Source organism: Aotus nancymaae, unplaced genomic scaffold, assembly GCF_030222135.1.
Source record: "Aotus nancymaae isolate 86718 unplaced genomic scaffold, 86718_ANA_hifiasm-v0.15.2.pri h1tg000089l, whole genome shotgun sequence".
In the NCBI taxonomy this organism is placed as follows: domain Eukaryota; kingdom Metazoa; phylum Chordata; class Mammalia; order Primates; family Aotidae; genus Aotus; species Aotus nancymaae.
In genome coordinates, this window is record NW_026988504.1 from 10553670 (window position 1) to 10567193 (window position 13524).

General features: G+C 49.3%; 1 long non-coding RNA gene across 1 annotated transcript in view; it reads left to right on the forward strand.

The window, feature by feature from the left end:
- LOC105718173 (uncharacterized) overlaps positions 1-13524 on the forward strand; it is a 179766-nt gene that overhangs the window by 155222 nt on the left and 11020 nt on the right. The window lies entirely within an intron of this gene.

The following is a 13524-nucleotide window of genomic DNA, read 5'->3' on the forward strand; positions in this document are numbered from 1 at the left end:
CTTTGTGACCTAGGGCTGGTGACCTTCACTTTTCCGGACTATGTTTTCCACATTTATAAAATGGAGATAATAAATGTAATCTCTTCCATGTTGTGAAGTAAAAGGAGACAATACGCAGTGAAGTGCCTGGGATGTATTACACGCACCATGAATGTCAGTGGTTTTTTCCCTGTGTTTTAAGATCTTCCTAACTCTAGATACGATCTTGGGTAAAGTACAAAGCCTCAGTTTCCTCATCTGTAAGATGCTAATACGCTGTCCTCAGGGGAGATTGAGAATTGAATGAAATAACACAAATCCAAAGTCTAGGTGACAATAGATGCCCTGTTAGTTCCCTCCCTTATTTATCTTTGTCTTATTCTGCACAGCTCAAGTTGAAGGAAGGCGGCCATGGGTTTCAACTCCCCCAGCCACTAGAATACTAAGTCCTGACAGTGATGCCACAGCAATTTTCTGCTGGATCCTTCCCCTCCCTTCTCCCAGCCACCCCCCTGGTGCTGGCTTTCGTAAAACAAACTGGGATACCCACAAGGGGCCCCAGCCTTTGGACTCCTAGTCTTTTCTCCCCAAAGTGATCCTATCCATGTCTTCCCTAAGCCTCTTTCTTAAATCCAGCACTGCCTATGGCATTTTCTTATTTTTAAAAAACCCATCGTGGCGCTCTGTTTATTATCCCAATAGCCAGATCTCACTGGGCGGTCCATCTCACTTCCCAACACTTCCCACTCACATTTGGATCCTTTCAGCCAAGCTCATCTCCTCCGCATCCCACCCCAAGACTGCACGTGACTGCACCCTGCCACTGTGCTCAGCACACGCCCTCCCTGTCTACCTCATCTGTTTAAAACCCCATAGCCAGCCGGGCGCAGTGGCTCACACCTGTAATCTCAGAACTTTGGGAGGCCGAGGCAGGTGGATCACGAAGTCAGGAGATCGAGACCATTCTGGCTAACACAGTGAGATCCCATCTCTACTAAAAATACAAAAAAATTTAGCCAGGCATGGTGGCAGGTGCCTGTAGTCCCAGCTCCTCAGGAGGCTGAGGCAGGAGAATCACTTGAACCTGGGAGGCAGAGGTTGCAGTGAACCGAGACTGTGCCATTGCACTCCAGCCTAGGTGACAGAGTGAGATTCCATCTCAAAGAAGAACACACACACACACACACACAAACAAAAACACACAGCCATGAGACTGTGGGGCTGGCAGCTCCTTTATCTACACACCAGCTCACCTTCAGGACTTCTGCAAGTGCTGGCTCTGCCTTCCCAGCCAGTGCCTTGAGAATGCGGTAAGCGGGGAGGGGATCTCTTTCATCCCCCGCCATCCCTTCTTCACTGCTCATCCTGGGATCCAAGGAACACGCAGTAGGTGTCCAGATGATGACATGCACTCAATGGTGGGAGCCTGGGCCTGGAAAGAGAGTCTATGGTTGAAGTTACTCTTCAGCTGCTGTTTGTGTTTGGATGTGTATTGGGGTGGGGGTTGGTTAATGAGTGATGCCAAGGGGATTTCCAGGCAAACTGTAGGTACTGCCTTTCTGGAAGCAGCACCTTCTGCCTTTGCCAGCCCTCTCCCCCACTCCCAGGGAACCCCACCCTGAAGACCAGCTCATTCCATGAGATGCACAACCCCTTCCCCCTGCGTGGCAGGAATTCCACCCTTCATTTGTTCATCGGTTCATTCATTCATTCATTCACTCACTGAAGAGATATTTATGGGACACTCACTGTTTGCTGGGACTGCTCTGGGCAAAGAAGGGGTACTGGACAAAACAGGCTCCATCCTGCTGGCTTGGAGCTTGGCTTCTAGTGGGGTCTATCCATCCATTTTCATGCTGCTGATACAGACATACCTGAGACTGGGTAATTTATAAAGAAAAACAGGTTTAATGGACTCCTAGTTCCACTTGACTGGGGAGTCCTCAGAATCATGGTGGAAGGCAAAAGGCGTGTCTTACGTGGTGGCAGGCAAGGGAGAATCAGAGCCAAGCAAAAGGGGTTTCCCCTGATAAAATCATCGGATCTCGTGAGGCTTATACACTACCATGAGAACAGTATGGGGGAAAGCACCCCATGATTCAATTATCTCCCACCGAGTCTCTCCCACAACATGTGGGAATTACAGGAGCTGCAGTTCAAGGTGAGATTTGGGTGGGGACACAGCCAAACCGTATCATGGGACCAGGAAAGACGAGAAGCGTTGAGTCAGCCATCATTCCTCTTTTCTGTCCTGCAGCCACATTGGCTGTCAAGGTGGGGCAGGCTAAACAATAAAAAATAGTAAGAACCTAAATTTTCTAGTCTGTAAGGAGGTGATAGTGTTATGCAAAAAACAAACAAACAAACAGCAGCAAGAAAACAAACCCAGAGGCAGGAAAGGCAGCTCCAGTGTGCAGTGCAGGGAGGGCGGTGGAGGGCAGGTGGCAGGGCTGAATGGAGAAGGTGACGTTTGAGCACAGACTTGCAGGAGGATGTTTTGGGGAAGAGCCTCTGGGACAGAGGAAGCAGGTACGTCGAGGCCCAAAGCAGGTGGGAGTACAGCATGGTGTGCTTGAGAATCGGGCTCACTGAGAGCTAAACGCCAAGGAGGGCGGAGACTGTCAGACCAGGTCCGGGCTGGAGGCCTTGGGCCTTCCCTCTGAGGGACCTGGGAGCCAGGCAGGGTTTGGAGCAAAGCATGCTGTAATCTGACTCAGTGTGAAAAAGGCCTTTTTACAGGGAAGCTGAGAGCAACAGGGCGGCCAGTAGGAGGAGGAGGGAGGGCAGGGGAAGGATCCAAGCAGGAGGAGCATCGAATATGCCTATTTGTGTCCCGTGCAAATGTGCCCTGTGATATCACACACACGCTACCATAGAATGACATTGATGGTGGTGATGAGCTGAAAAGCCATCTGCCTCATCTCAGGGACCGATTCTTAACAACCGTGACGGCCGGATTCAGGATGGCCTCTCGCATTGGGGGGTCACAGCTTCATTTGAGGGTCATTGTCCTCATCCCACTGCCTGCAGAGCTACCAGGAATTGCACTGGCACATTGCAGGCTCAACAGCAAAATAATAATTGGAAATGAAAGGGAATGGGGAAAATGAGTAGGAGGAGAAAGAGCAAATGCACCCTTCCTCCTGTTGCATGGTGTTAGGGCATGAGGGGTACAGAGTACAGGGAACACCTGATGGGGACATTATTGTGCCCTGGAGCAGCTAATACTGCTTGAGATCATTCTTCGTGGTCTCCCCAAAGCTCTTTGAGGGGTCCCCTTGTTTTCTTGCAGCCTCTTAGTTCCCTCCCGTCTTCCTCCTTCCTCCAAGAAAGGATAGCTTGATGACGGCAGGAATGAATGGGTCGGCCGTCTTTCCTCTTTTGTCTTTCTCGTCCTGTGGCCACAAAGATCATCCGGGCAGGTCAGGCTAAGGGTGCTTCAGAGCTCACAGAACCAGCGTGTCTTTCTTAGAATGCTTCTGGGACGGCCTCGTCTTGGTGGTGACTAGCAACTGTCCCGTGATTGCACGTGACCTGAAAACAGAACCTCTAAGGGAATGAATGCCTGGTGCCCTTTGTTGGGAGACTTGGCTGTTCATGCACATGGCAGAGAGCTATCTGAGGACTGCACCAGAACGCCTTTCTACCTGACGAAGCCTTAGAATGGTGTACATGGGGCAGTCTGTTGGAAACACTTAGAGAAAGGAAAGGGCAGTGGGAGTGGTAGGGTCTTTCCCTGGTGTTTCTCCCAAGGTTGAGTGTGTTTCTGAGAGATCCTGCCAAGCTCCTGGGCAACGCGGGCACTTTCTTCCCCACTGCCTTGCATTCTTCCACTCCCAGCCCAATGGCCCAGGGAGATGGAGCAAGAGGGTAGCCTCATGGCTGGGTCCCTGGAGCCACAGTCAGAAACAGTGATATTACAGTGTTACTGCCTTACGTGGATTTCACAGACTTCCTTTTAAAGAACACATTCCCTACCACATAGCCCCAAAGCTCCTGCGTGAGATCATTAGGAGGAAGGACTATTTTTAAAGATGAAAACTCTGACGCTCCAGGAGGACACACTCTCTCCCCAGGTCCATCCATCATGTGTGTGTGTGTGGTGGGTAGAGGAGAGGTGCTGTGGCTCAATTGTTGGTTTCTGCCATAACCATAATTGAGAGTGAAAAACCCGAGCCCTGGGAGAAAGAAGCCAGTCCTGGTTCTGAGTGTCAGCGGCGGTGGGGATGAGCTCACTCGGGGACCAGAGCCATTTAGAGGACTTGCAGATGGAACTTCCCCTCAGGGTCCAACTGTGAGTCACTGTGGTTCCTGTCCCTGCAGCGAGCTCCATCCCCAGGCCTCCCACTTCACCCTGGGACATGATGGTCACTGGTCAGACCTAATGACTCACTTGGACTCTTGAGCCACCTCTAGGGGTGGAGTCTCTCTCCTGGCATCTGGATCCTTGGTGCTATCGACGAAGCTTGGCTGGCGCCCTTAGCTGCTATGTGCAAGACGTGTGTCCCAGGGAAAGCCCCCTCTCTCTCTGCAGAGGTCAAGTGAAAGCCACGGCCGCAGCCATCAGAGTTCAAAATGCAGGCTTGGAAAGTCCAGGGGGCTCCATGGAGGTGAGACAGCCACAGCCTGAACTTTCTGAGCCCCGGGCTGAATTTGGCTGTGATACCTGAGAGATGGGGAAACTCACAAGCTCCTGGTTGCAGTGTCATCCCATGGAGAGGAGCGAGCGGAGTTCACCCAAAAGGCCAACAGCGGGCAGGGTGTCACATTTCCCGCTGCGCCCGGGGCTCAGCCTCTGCTGTCATTTCTCCTTCTTGGTTTTCGTCTTCTAAGGGAAGAAATAGTGTCATCTTTTCTCAACCTGTCAGTCTCACACCTGCCTGGAGCCCCTGGCAGTGAGACACCCAGTGCTGTTTAATCTGATGTCATCTGTGTTGATTGTCTGTTTTAGAAACCAGGTAGCAAGAGGGACTTTCTGAGGATTAAAAAAAAAAAAAAGTAAATCCCCGAACTATTTCGGGGAGGTTTTTCTTTTTTTTTAACCTCCTGTTTTTTAGTTTCATGATTTCTTTTTCTCTTAAGTACACTCTCTTTTTTAATTAAGAAAAATTATTTTTTTTTAATTAAAAAGGACCAAATATACCCCCTGGGTTGAGGAGTTATGAGAGCAAGGTTTAGGGTAAAGGTCAAAGGTGAAGTGGATGTCACTGGGTCTGGGCAAGCATGCCCACTCCTAGCAAACTTAGGAGATGCCATATGAGATCGGGGAAGGAAGGGTTACTGAAAAATGCATATGCACTTGTTTTCTCCGATGCCATTTATTTGTTGACTTTTGGGAGATTAGTCCTGAGAGAGTGACACCAGAACCACCTGACAAGTGTGGGTGCCCGGACCCTTGGCCTCGGTGACCTGTCCTGCCTCCCACCTGAAGTAGGGAAGTGTATTAACAGTCATGGGCCTCAGTTTACCTGCCTTCAGCCTCTATTCTTCCCAAGATGGATAAAGCTGACTTACTGCATTGCAGTTCTGTCCTGTAGTTCATCAGCTCTGGAACTTTCCACTTCTGGTATTTCTGGTTTCCAAACAGAGGGTTGAGGAGGTATGAGAGCAATGTTTAGGGTAAGGTCAAGGTGAGGTGGATAACTGGGCCTTGAGCATGGGCACCCACCTGTCAGACTCTGTCCTTCTAAGACAGCTGTCCAGGCAGCAGCTGCCTCTTGGGACAGTGAGTGGGCCATCCCCATTGAGAGAGTGGGGTGACAAAAGGAGAAGGCAGAGACTGGGTCACTCCTGGGGATGCGTGCTGTTTGACCTAGACCATGAGGGGCAGCTCTGCTGGGCCCACCTGACCTGGTAGGTGGGTAGGTCTCGGGTATGAACATGGGTATTAGTTGGCCAGGGTGTGAGAACTTGTGTGAAAGGGTCGGCCCCTGGGTGACTCAGTCTGCTAGCAAACTATAAAAGGGAAGTGACTCATTTCCAACCCTGAACAAGAACTCCTAAGGCTAGGCCGCCAGCACCTGTCTGGGACGTGGTTAGTTATTAACGCTGCCAGTAAGAGTGTCATGGGAACCAAATGCAGGCCTAGATGCCTGGAGGCAGCTTCGCTTTTCACAGCTTGCAACTGTCCACTCACCTCTTCGTGCTGGGGCTCCTTTCTGTCTGGCCCCAAATGCAGAGGAGCCCCTTGGACTCTCAGTCGCACTGTAGCTCCCCAGCTGCCTCTTGAGGGTGCAGATTTCACAGGGGGTGGGGAAGGGGGAAAAAGAAATGGGTTGGTCAGGAGAAATCACAGCCACATTTTTTTTTCTTTTTGTCCTGCTTAGAAGATCAGGTTCAAGGAGCCAGCCAGAATCTGGGCTTCCAGGAGGAGTGGGCTGTGGATGGGCTGGCCCCGCCCGCATGTCCCTCTCCTCTCGGCTCTGCATGTGCCACCTCCTGAGTCCTGGTTCCTGCGGCTCCATCAGATCTGCAGGGAAGGCCTTTGGGAAGTGTGGGTTATGTGGGTCCAAGGGCTCTACCTCCCGTGGAGGCCCTTGGCCTGAGAATCACTAACTCACACCCCACTGACCTCTGGCCCCCAACAAGGGCAGTGTTCCTCTTGCTCTATTCTGGTCTGAAGTCCCTGAAGCCACTTCCCGGGGCTGCTTAGTGAAATACAGAGCCCATCTCTGAGGACGTCTATGGGGCTTGTGAGTTGAGCCAGGGGTTCAAATCAGCTCTCCAGTCTCCTTTCTTTCTCCACGTCTGGAAAAGTACAGAATAGGCAGCTTCTCCTCCCAAATCCCAAAAGGCATGTTTTACTGCTCCTGGGGGAGGCCCAGCCTGGGCACAAGCTGTGCTTACTCCTGCCAGGGCCCTGCCCCTCCACTTCCAAACTGTCAAGCAGGAGGAGGGAGGATGATTGAACAGAAAGACACAGGAGTTTTAGTGAGTCGGGCTCCCATGTCCAAAGAGGGACCCATGGCCCAGGGGGAAGAGACATCCCTGGTATTTGTTGCCACCTTTGTAAAGGCCTCAGGTGCTGGCGGGCAACACAGAGGGAGTGGGGATGCCACTTGCCTACCTAGTCTACGGGAGGAATTGGGACATGCGCTCCCTGGGTGGCCCTGAGCAAGCTGTCAAACTGCTCCCCCAGAGTTTCCCCATCTGTAAAGTGGGAATAATAACAACACCTGTCCTGCTTATTGACAGGGTTTATGTGAGGCCAGCTGAGATCACCGAGCATGTGACAGGGCTTTGGGAGTGGTGAAGGGCCACCCAGATCGGGGTTGAGGCACCGGGGTGCTTACAGTGATTAGCAGCAGAGCAAGGCCTGAGGTCTGCGCTCCCCAGGGAGGGTGGCTTTACAGACACCCACCTGCTACTTAAGAGCTTCTTGGGCCTCCCACAGCTGATAAATCACCACCGGGTGGGTGTGCTTTGTCTGGGCTCCAGTGTGAGCAGACAGCCTGCCCTTGGCTGCTGCGTACAGCAGCTCTCTGCCTTCTCTCCCTTTCTTGGTGTGTTGGGCAGGCACAAAAATAGATCCCAGAACCCTATCTCTTAGGTTTTGCCAAGGGACCCTCCAACTGCCCATCTAGACACTCTGGTGGCACTGAGTTCCTTTCTCAGGTCACATAACCATTGGGGGTGCTGATTCAGGTATTTCCTGCCATGGGTTTTGCCCTGGTTTGTCACCTGCTGCTGCTGCTGCTGCTGCTGCTGCTTTTTTTAAAATTGAAGATGGGTTTTTAGAATTAAAAAAAAAATCATTGGAGGCTTTTTAGAATTAAAAATAAATAATAAATTTAAAAAAATTGAAGATGGGGTTTTGCCATGTTGCCCAGGCTGGTCTTGAACTCTTGAGCTCAAATGATCCTCCCACTTCAGCCACCTAAGTAGCTGGGATTACAAGCTCATGCCATCATGTCCTGCTTGTCACCTTGCCATCAAAGAAGAGAGACTCACATAAGAGTGTCATATTCTGTCCCACAGTGCAGTATACCACAGAGGTGGTCTGCAAATGGCCGTTGAATATACAAATAGTCTCAGTCTTAGCATTTTCTTTCTCATGGTTTATTTTGCTTTGTAGAGTTCCATGCATTTATTGAAAGGAGGAAGGTTGAGATTTAAGGGAGCATCCCCGGGGGGGCAATACCCATCTGCTTAGTGCCTTTTCAGTGCTCAGCACTGTGCTAAGTTGTTTGAGTACAGTCTTTGCTCTCATATTTAATAAAATCAGACTCTTTTTGACCACCTAATTCCATCTCCCATTCAGACCCACAGCATCCTCCCAGCCTGTGCAGATAGGTGCTTTCTGCTTGGACCCTTGGATGATGGAGAATTTTGTTTCTCCTGAGGCCACTCACTCTAACATTGGCAACTGTAGTTGATAGGAAGTTCATTCATTTGGGGAGCGCCCATCTGCCTTTGGATACTTCCATCTGTAGTTCCTAGGCAATGAACAGGGGATGGGAGTATGGTATTATGGCTGGATTGTGGGATGCAGACTACAGAAAAGTTCTGTGAAGGGATGGGACCTGGAAGAATCAGAGAAGACCTTGTGGAATTACTGAAACTTAGAGAAAAAAATGGACTGACATAGAGAAAGTGGGGAGGCTAGCTATGGTGGTTCATACCTGTAATCCTGGCACTTTGGGAGGCAGAGGCGGGTGGACTACTTGAGCCCAGGGGTTGGAGACCAGCCTGGGTAACACAGGGAGACTCTGTCTCTACAAAAATTAGCCAGGTGTGGTGGCTAATTTTTGTATTTTCTGTATAGGATTGTGGTGGGAGGATCACTGGAGCCTGGGTGGTGGAGGTTGCAGTGAGCCAAGATGGTGCCATGTTACTCCAGCCAGGGCTACAGAGACCCTGTCTCCAAAGAGAAAGAGAAACTGAAGACTTTCTGAAGTAGTCTGAGTAGTGATCTCCCAAAATTCATGTCCATCTAGAACCTCAGAATCTAACCTTATTTGGAAATAGGGCCTTTGCACGTGTAATTAGCTAAGGATCTTGAGATGACATCATCCTGGATTCAGTTCCTAAATCCAATGACACATCCTTCGAAGAGAAGAAGACAGAGGAAGGCACTATGAAGATGGAGTAGAGATTGGAGTGATATATCCACAAGTCAAGGAATGCTGAGGATTGCCTGGAGAAGCTAGGAGAGGGGCAGGGGGCAGATTCTCCTCTAGAGCCTCCAGAAGGAATCAACCCTCTTTGTACCTTGATATTGACCTTCTGGCCTCCTGAACTGTGAGAAAATAAATTCCTATTGTTTTAAGGCATCAGTTTGTACTAACTTGTTATGGCAGCCCTAGTAAACTACTATATCACCCAACCTTGAGAGATAGATAAGAGTAGAGAGGCAAAAATAACCATGCTTTGAGGGTTATTTTTGCAGCCCAATTCCCCAACCCCCCACCTCAAGCCTGGGAGAAACAGACTTGAGGGTGGGGGGTTGGTGGATTGGGCTGCATGGTAAGGAGACTGGACTCGTTCATTTGTTAACAGGCAGGGTCTGCAGGCCAGATGCTGCATGGTACCAGGATGAGGTATGTGTAGAGGAGAGTCTTTTGCCAGGAACCTTGGGGGTTTTCAGAGCCCAGAAGGATGCCAACTCTGGATCCCCTGCTCTGTTTGATCTTCTCTACTAAATTTCCACCAGTTCCTGCATCTTTATTCGTAGAAAGGGATCAAACCATCCTTAACACTCATACCACTCTGCAAACAAACATGAAACTTATACAATGATAGAAATAATTATAAGATGCTTACCATTAGAAAAATTATAGCAAAGGAAATATTTAGGAACCATGCTTAGTTATAGGATGTTAATCTTTTATCATTAAGTAATAGTTCAGTATTTTCAGGATTGTTTAGTATTTCATTGTGGGACCATGACATGGTTATTTTTGAATAGCTTTTTTTATGTTTTCAACATCTTTTTTCCTTTTTTTTTTTGAGACGGAGTTTCGCTCTTGTTACCCAGGCTGGAGTGCAATGGCGCAATCTCGGCTCACCGCAACCTCCGCCTCTTGGGTTCAGGCAATTCTCCTGCCTCAGCCTCCTGAGTAGCTGGGATTACAGGCACGCGCCACCATGCCCAGCTAATTTTTTTTGTATTTTTAGTAGATACAGGGTTTCACCATGTTGACCAGGATGGTCTCGATCTGTTGACCTCGGGATCCACCCTCCTCGGCCTCCCAAAGTGCTGGGATTACAGGCATGAGCCACCGCGCCCGGCCATCTTTTTTCCTTTTGCTGTGAAATAAAGCTCTGATGACAATCCTCGCAGCAAAATCTTTATATCTGTACTAGCTTTCCAGAGCTTATGTAGTAACTTATCACAAACTTGGTGTTTTAAAGCAACACAGATTTTCCTCTCATAGTTCTGGAGGCCGGAAGTCTGACATGAGACTGCTGAAGCTAAAACTAAGTCATTGTCAGCAGGGCAGGTTTATTTTCGAGGCTTAAGGGAAGAATTGTTTTTTTGCTTCTGATGACTGCTGGCATTCCTTGGCTTGGAGCCACTTCGCTTCAGTCTCTGCCTTTGTGGAGTTCTCCTTTCTGTAGTCAAGTCTCTCTCTGCCTCCTTCTTATATGAACACTGTGTCTACATTTAGGGTCTGTCTGAATAATCCAAGATAATCTCCCCATCTCAAGACCTTTAACTGAATTCCATCTGCCAAGTCCCTTTTACCATCTAACATAAGGTAACATTCATACATAGCAGGGATTAGAACATAGCTGTCTTTTTCAGGGAGGGGAGGGGAGGGGAGCAAGAGTTTGTGCCATTATTCACTTCATCACCATATCCATGACTATTTTCTCACAATAAATTCCTAAAAGTAGATCCTTAGGTTGCATGAAATATTCAGTGGTCAGCAGATAAAACTGGCATCTTATTGTTGCTGTTCCTTTAAGAGCCTTTCTTAGCTCTCCTAAGAGTCAGATAGGATGGGGAGGTAGGGTGTACACTGAAACCCCCATTAGAGGAATCATTTAAAGTTAGCCTGTAGGAAGCTTGGGGCTAATGAGATAATTCCCATTAGGAGAGGAAGGAAATGAAGGTGGCCTGACATCCTTTCTGTCTCTAATTTATATGATTCACTGAAACCTCCCCTTCTTCCCCCACACCCCCCTCCTTCGGCCGCCCCTTTGAATTCTGGTTCCCTGTCCACTGCCTCTGCCAGCCGGGGCTCTGGTTTTCAGCAAGCCCCAGCATGCCCGGGAGCCCGGGAGGGTTGCCTTCCGCTGAGACGAGGCATTCGGGCTCTGTTCTTGGCAGCTGTGCCAGAGAATCTACTCTTTGCCTCCTTCCTCTTTTTTCCCAGAGCCTTGCCCAGCTTTCCCCACCCCCACCACTGCCCCAACAGGGATGGAACTGGTGCCTATAGGACCGCAGGAAAGAGAAAGGCTGTCAACAGAATGCTGGCGGGCTCAGGGGACTTAGGGGCCAAAGCTGCAGAGAGGTTTTGTTTCCTTCCTTCCCATACCCCCCAGTACTTTTTAGCGGGAGGAGGAAGACAGAGAGAGAAAAGAAAAAAAAAAAGACAAGAGAGAGATCATTCTCTTCCTGTTTTGCTCTGCTGCCTACACTTTTGGTCAAAGTTGTCTGCAAACACGAAAATCCAGTTTGGGTCTTTAATTAGAAAAGTGTGAAGTCTCCCAAACTTTAGGGTTTTTGAAGTTCAGATCAAACTCCGGAAACACATTTGGGGGCTGGAGAGAGAGTGAGAGAGCGATAGAACCCGAGAAGAGCAGAAAGGGAGAGCCAATCTCATCTGCTCATCTTTTGTGTTGCTATCAGCTGTTACCCATTTCATTTACTGGACACCCCCTTTCTCGTCTCAGACCTGCTGGGAGCAAGTCTAATACCCAATCCCATCCCCATGCCCGAGAAGGGTCTCTGGCATTCAGAGGGCAGCATGGCTCTTCCTGGCCCCTGGTTTACTTCTTTTCTTCCTCTTACCCTCCCAGAGGGAGGCCATATGGTGGAGTCTTCCGAGTCAGGGCCAAGGGCCAGCGCAGCTCTGGCCCTGGGGACAGTCCAGCAGCCCTGATGTGCCGTGTGGGTGGCCTGTTCTGTGAACTTGCTGCCTGACCTCCCCATGCCTCTGAGAGTCCAGCTGCAGCCTTGGGCAACAGCCTCGCCCCATCATGATGGGAGGGTGCTGAGGCCCAGCTCCCCCCCTCACCTTGGCACGGGTGCCACAAGCTGGCCAGGCCATGTGGGGCCAGGACCAGGCAGAACAGACAGAGCCCCCATCAGCATCGTTTGCAGCTGAGTTGGACTATCCCGTCTCTAAGGCCGTATAGTGTCTCTAATAAGAGTGAGACAGAGACAGATAAACCAGGGGTTCAAGGAAGAAAGAACACAAATTAGAAAGATGAAAGATACAAGGGAAAGATACAGGAGTTGGAGATCTGTGTAAGGAAGCATGAAACAATAGCAAAGCTAGAGTTTGGATTAGTCTTAGCTATCTTGGAATCAAGACTTTATCAGTAGCTGAGCTAAATCATTCATGGTAAGGGTGTCTTAAGCGCCCTGCTCATGACTCCTGCCTTCATTACCTCCTCCCTGCACGTGGGCACAAGTTCTCAGAACTTTTAGGGGTGGTTGAGGGAATATGGAAGGAGGCAAGGTAAGGGTTAATCTAAATGTTACAAACAATTTAACTTATTTTAAATGGAAAAAAAAAGGAGTAATGGAAGATGGATCTGGACTTTATTTTACACTTCTTAGGAATGGTTTATAGCAGGAAAAGAACCACGGAAGTGGCTGAATGTCCTTCCTCTTCAGAAATGTGCTGACTGTATTTTTGAAATGGACATAATGCCATAGGGAAATAGAGTAATAACAAATATTACTTAACTGAGCGTTTAGTACTTAACTCAGTCCTCACAACGAGCCTAGGAGTTATCTGTGTTTTACAGATGAGTTCAAGAGAATTGAGATAACTTGCCCAGGAACCTACCACTCCTAAGAGGCTAATCCTGGACTGGAACCCTGATCTGACTTTGTATCATTAAGCTGTGGGACCTCTGAGAAGTGCTATCTGAAGTGTTTTCCCATTGGTAGGAATGAGTGTTCATGTTCTAAGGGCCTCCCATGCTTTAAGATGACTAGCTTATGTTGCTAGCGATCTATTCATGTGTTCATTCATTCATTCATCCATTTGTTCATTCATTCATTCACCTCTTAAGTGCCAGATAGTGAGCTTGGTACCCTCAGTGCAGGAAGGAAAATGTGGCTGCTACTGCAGCCTGCAGCTGACCAGGTCAACCTATGCTACCGGGCAGGGACACATCAGGAGGTAATCTGGCTTCCAGCACCCACAGTCTGGTGGTGCATGCTCTTTCTCTCCCATATCAATGGGCTGTCTTGCTCGGTGACCTAGATCCAAACAACTCAGAGGTCCCACTGTGTCCTCCCTGCAGACTGACCGGTGGCTTTCAAACATCTGGGTGGACAGTAGAGGCCAACAGGGAACTTTAGGGACCAAGGTAGGAAGACCTGGCAGTTTGTCCCTCATGAGGGGAGAGTGGAATCAGTGA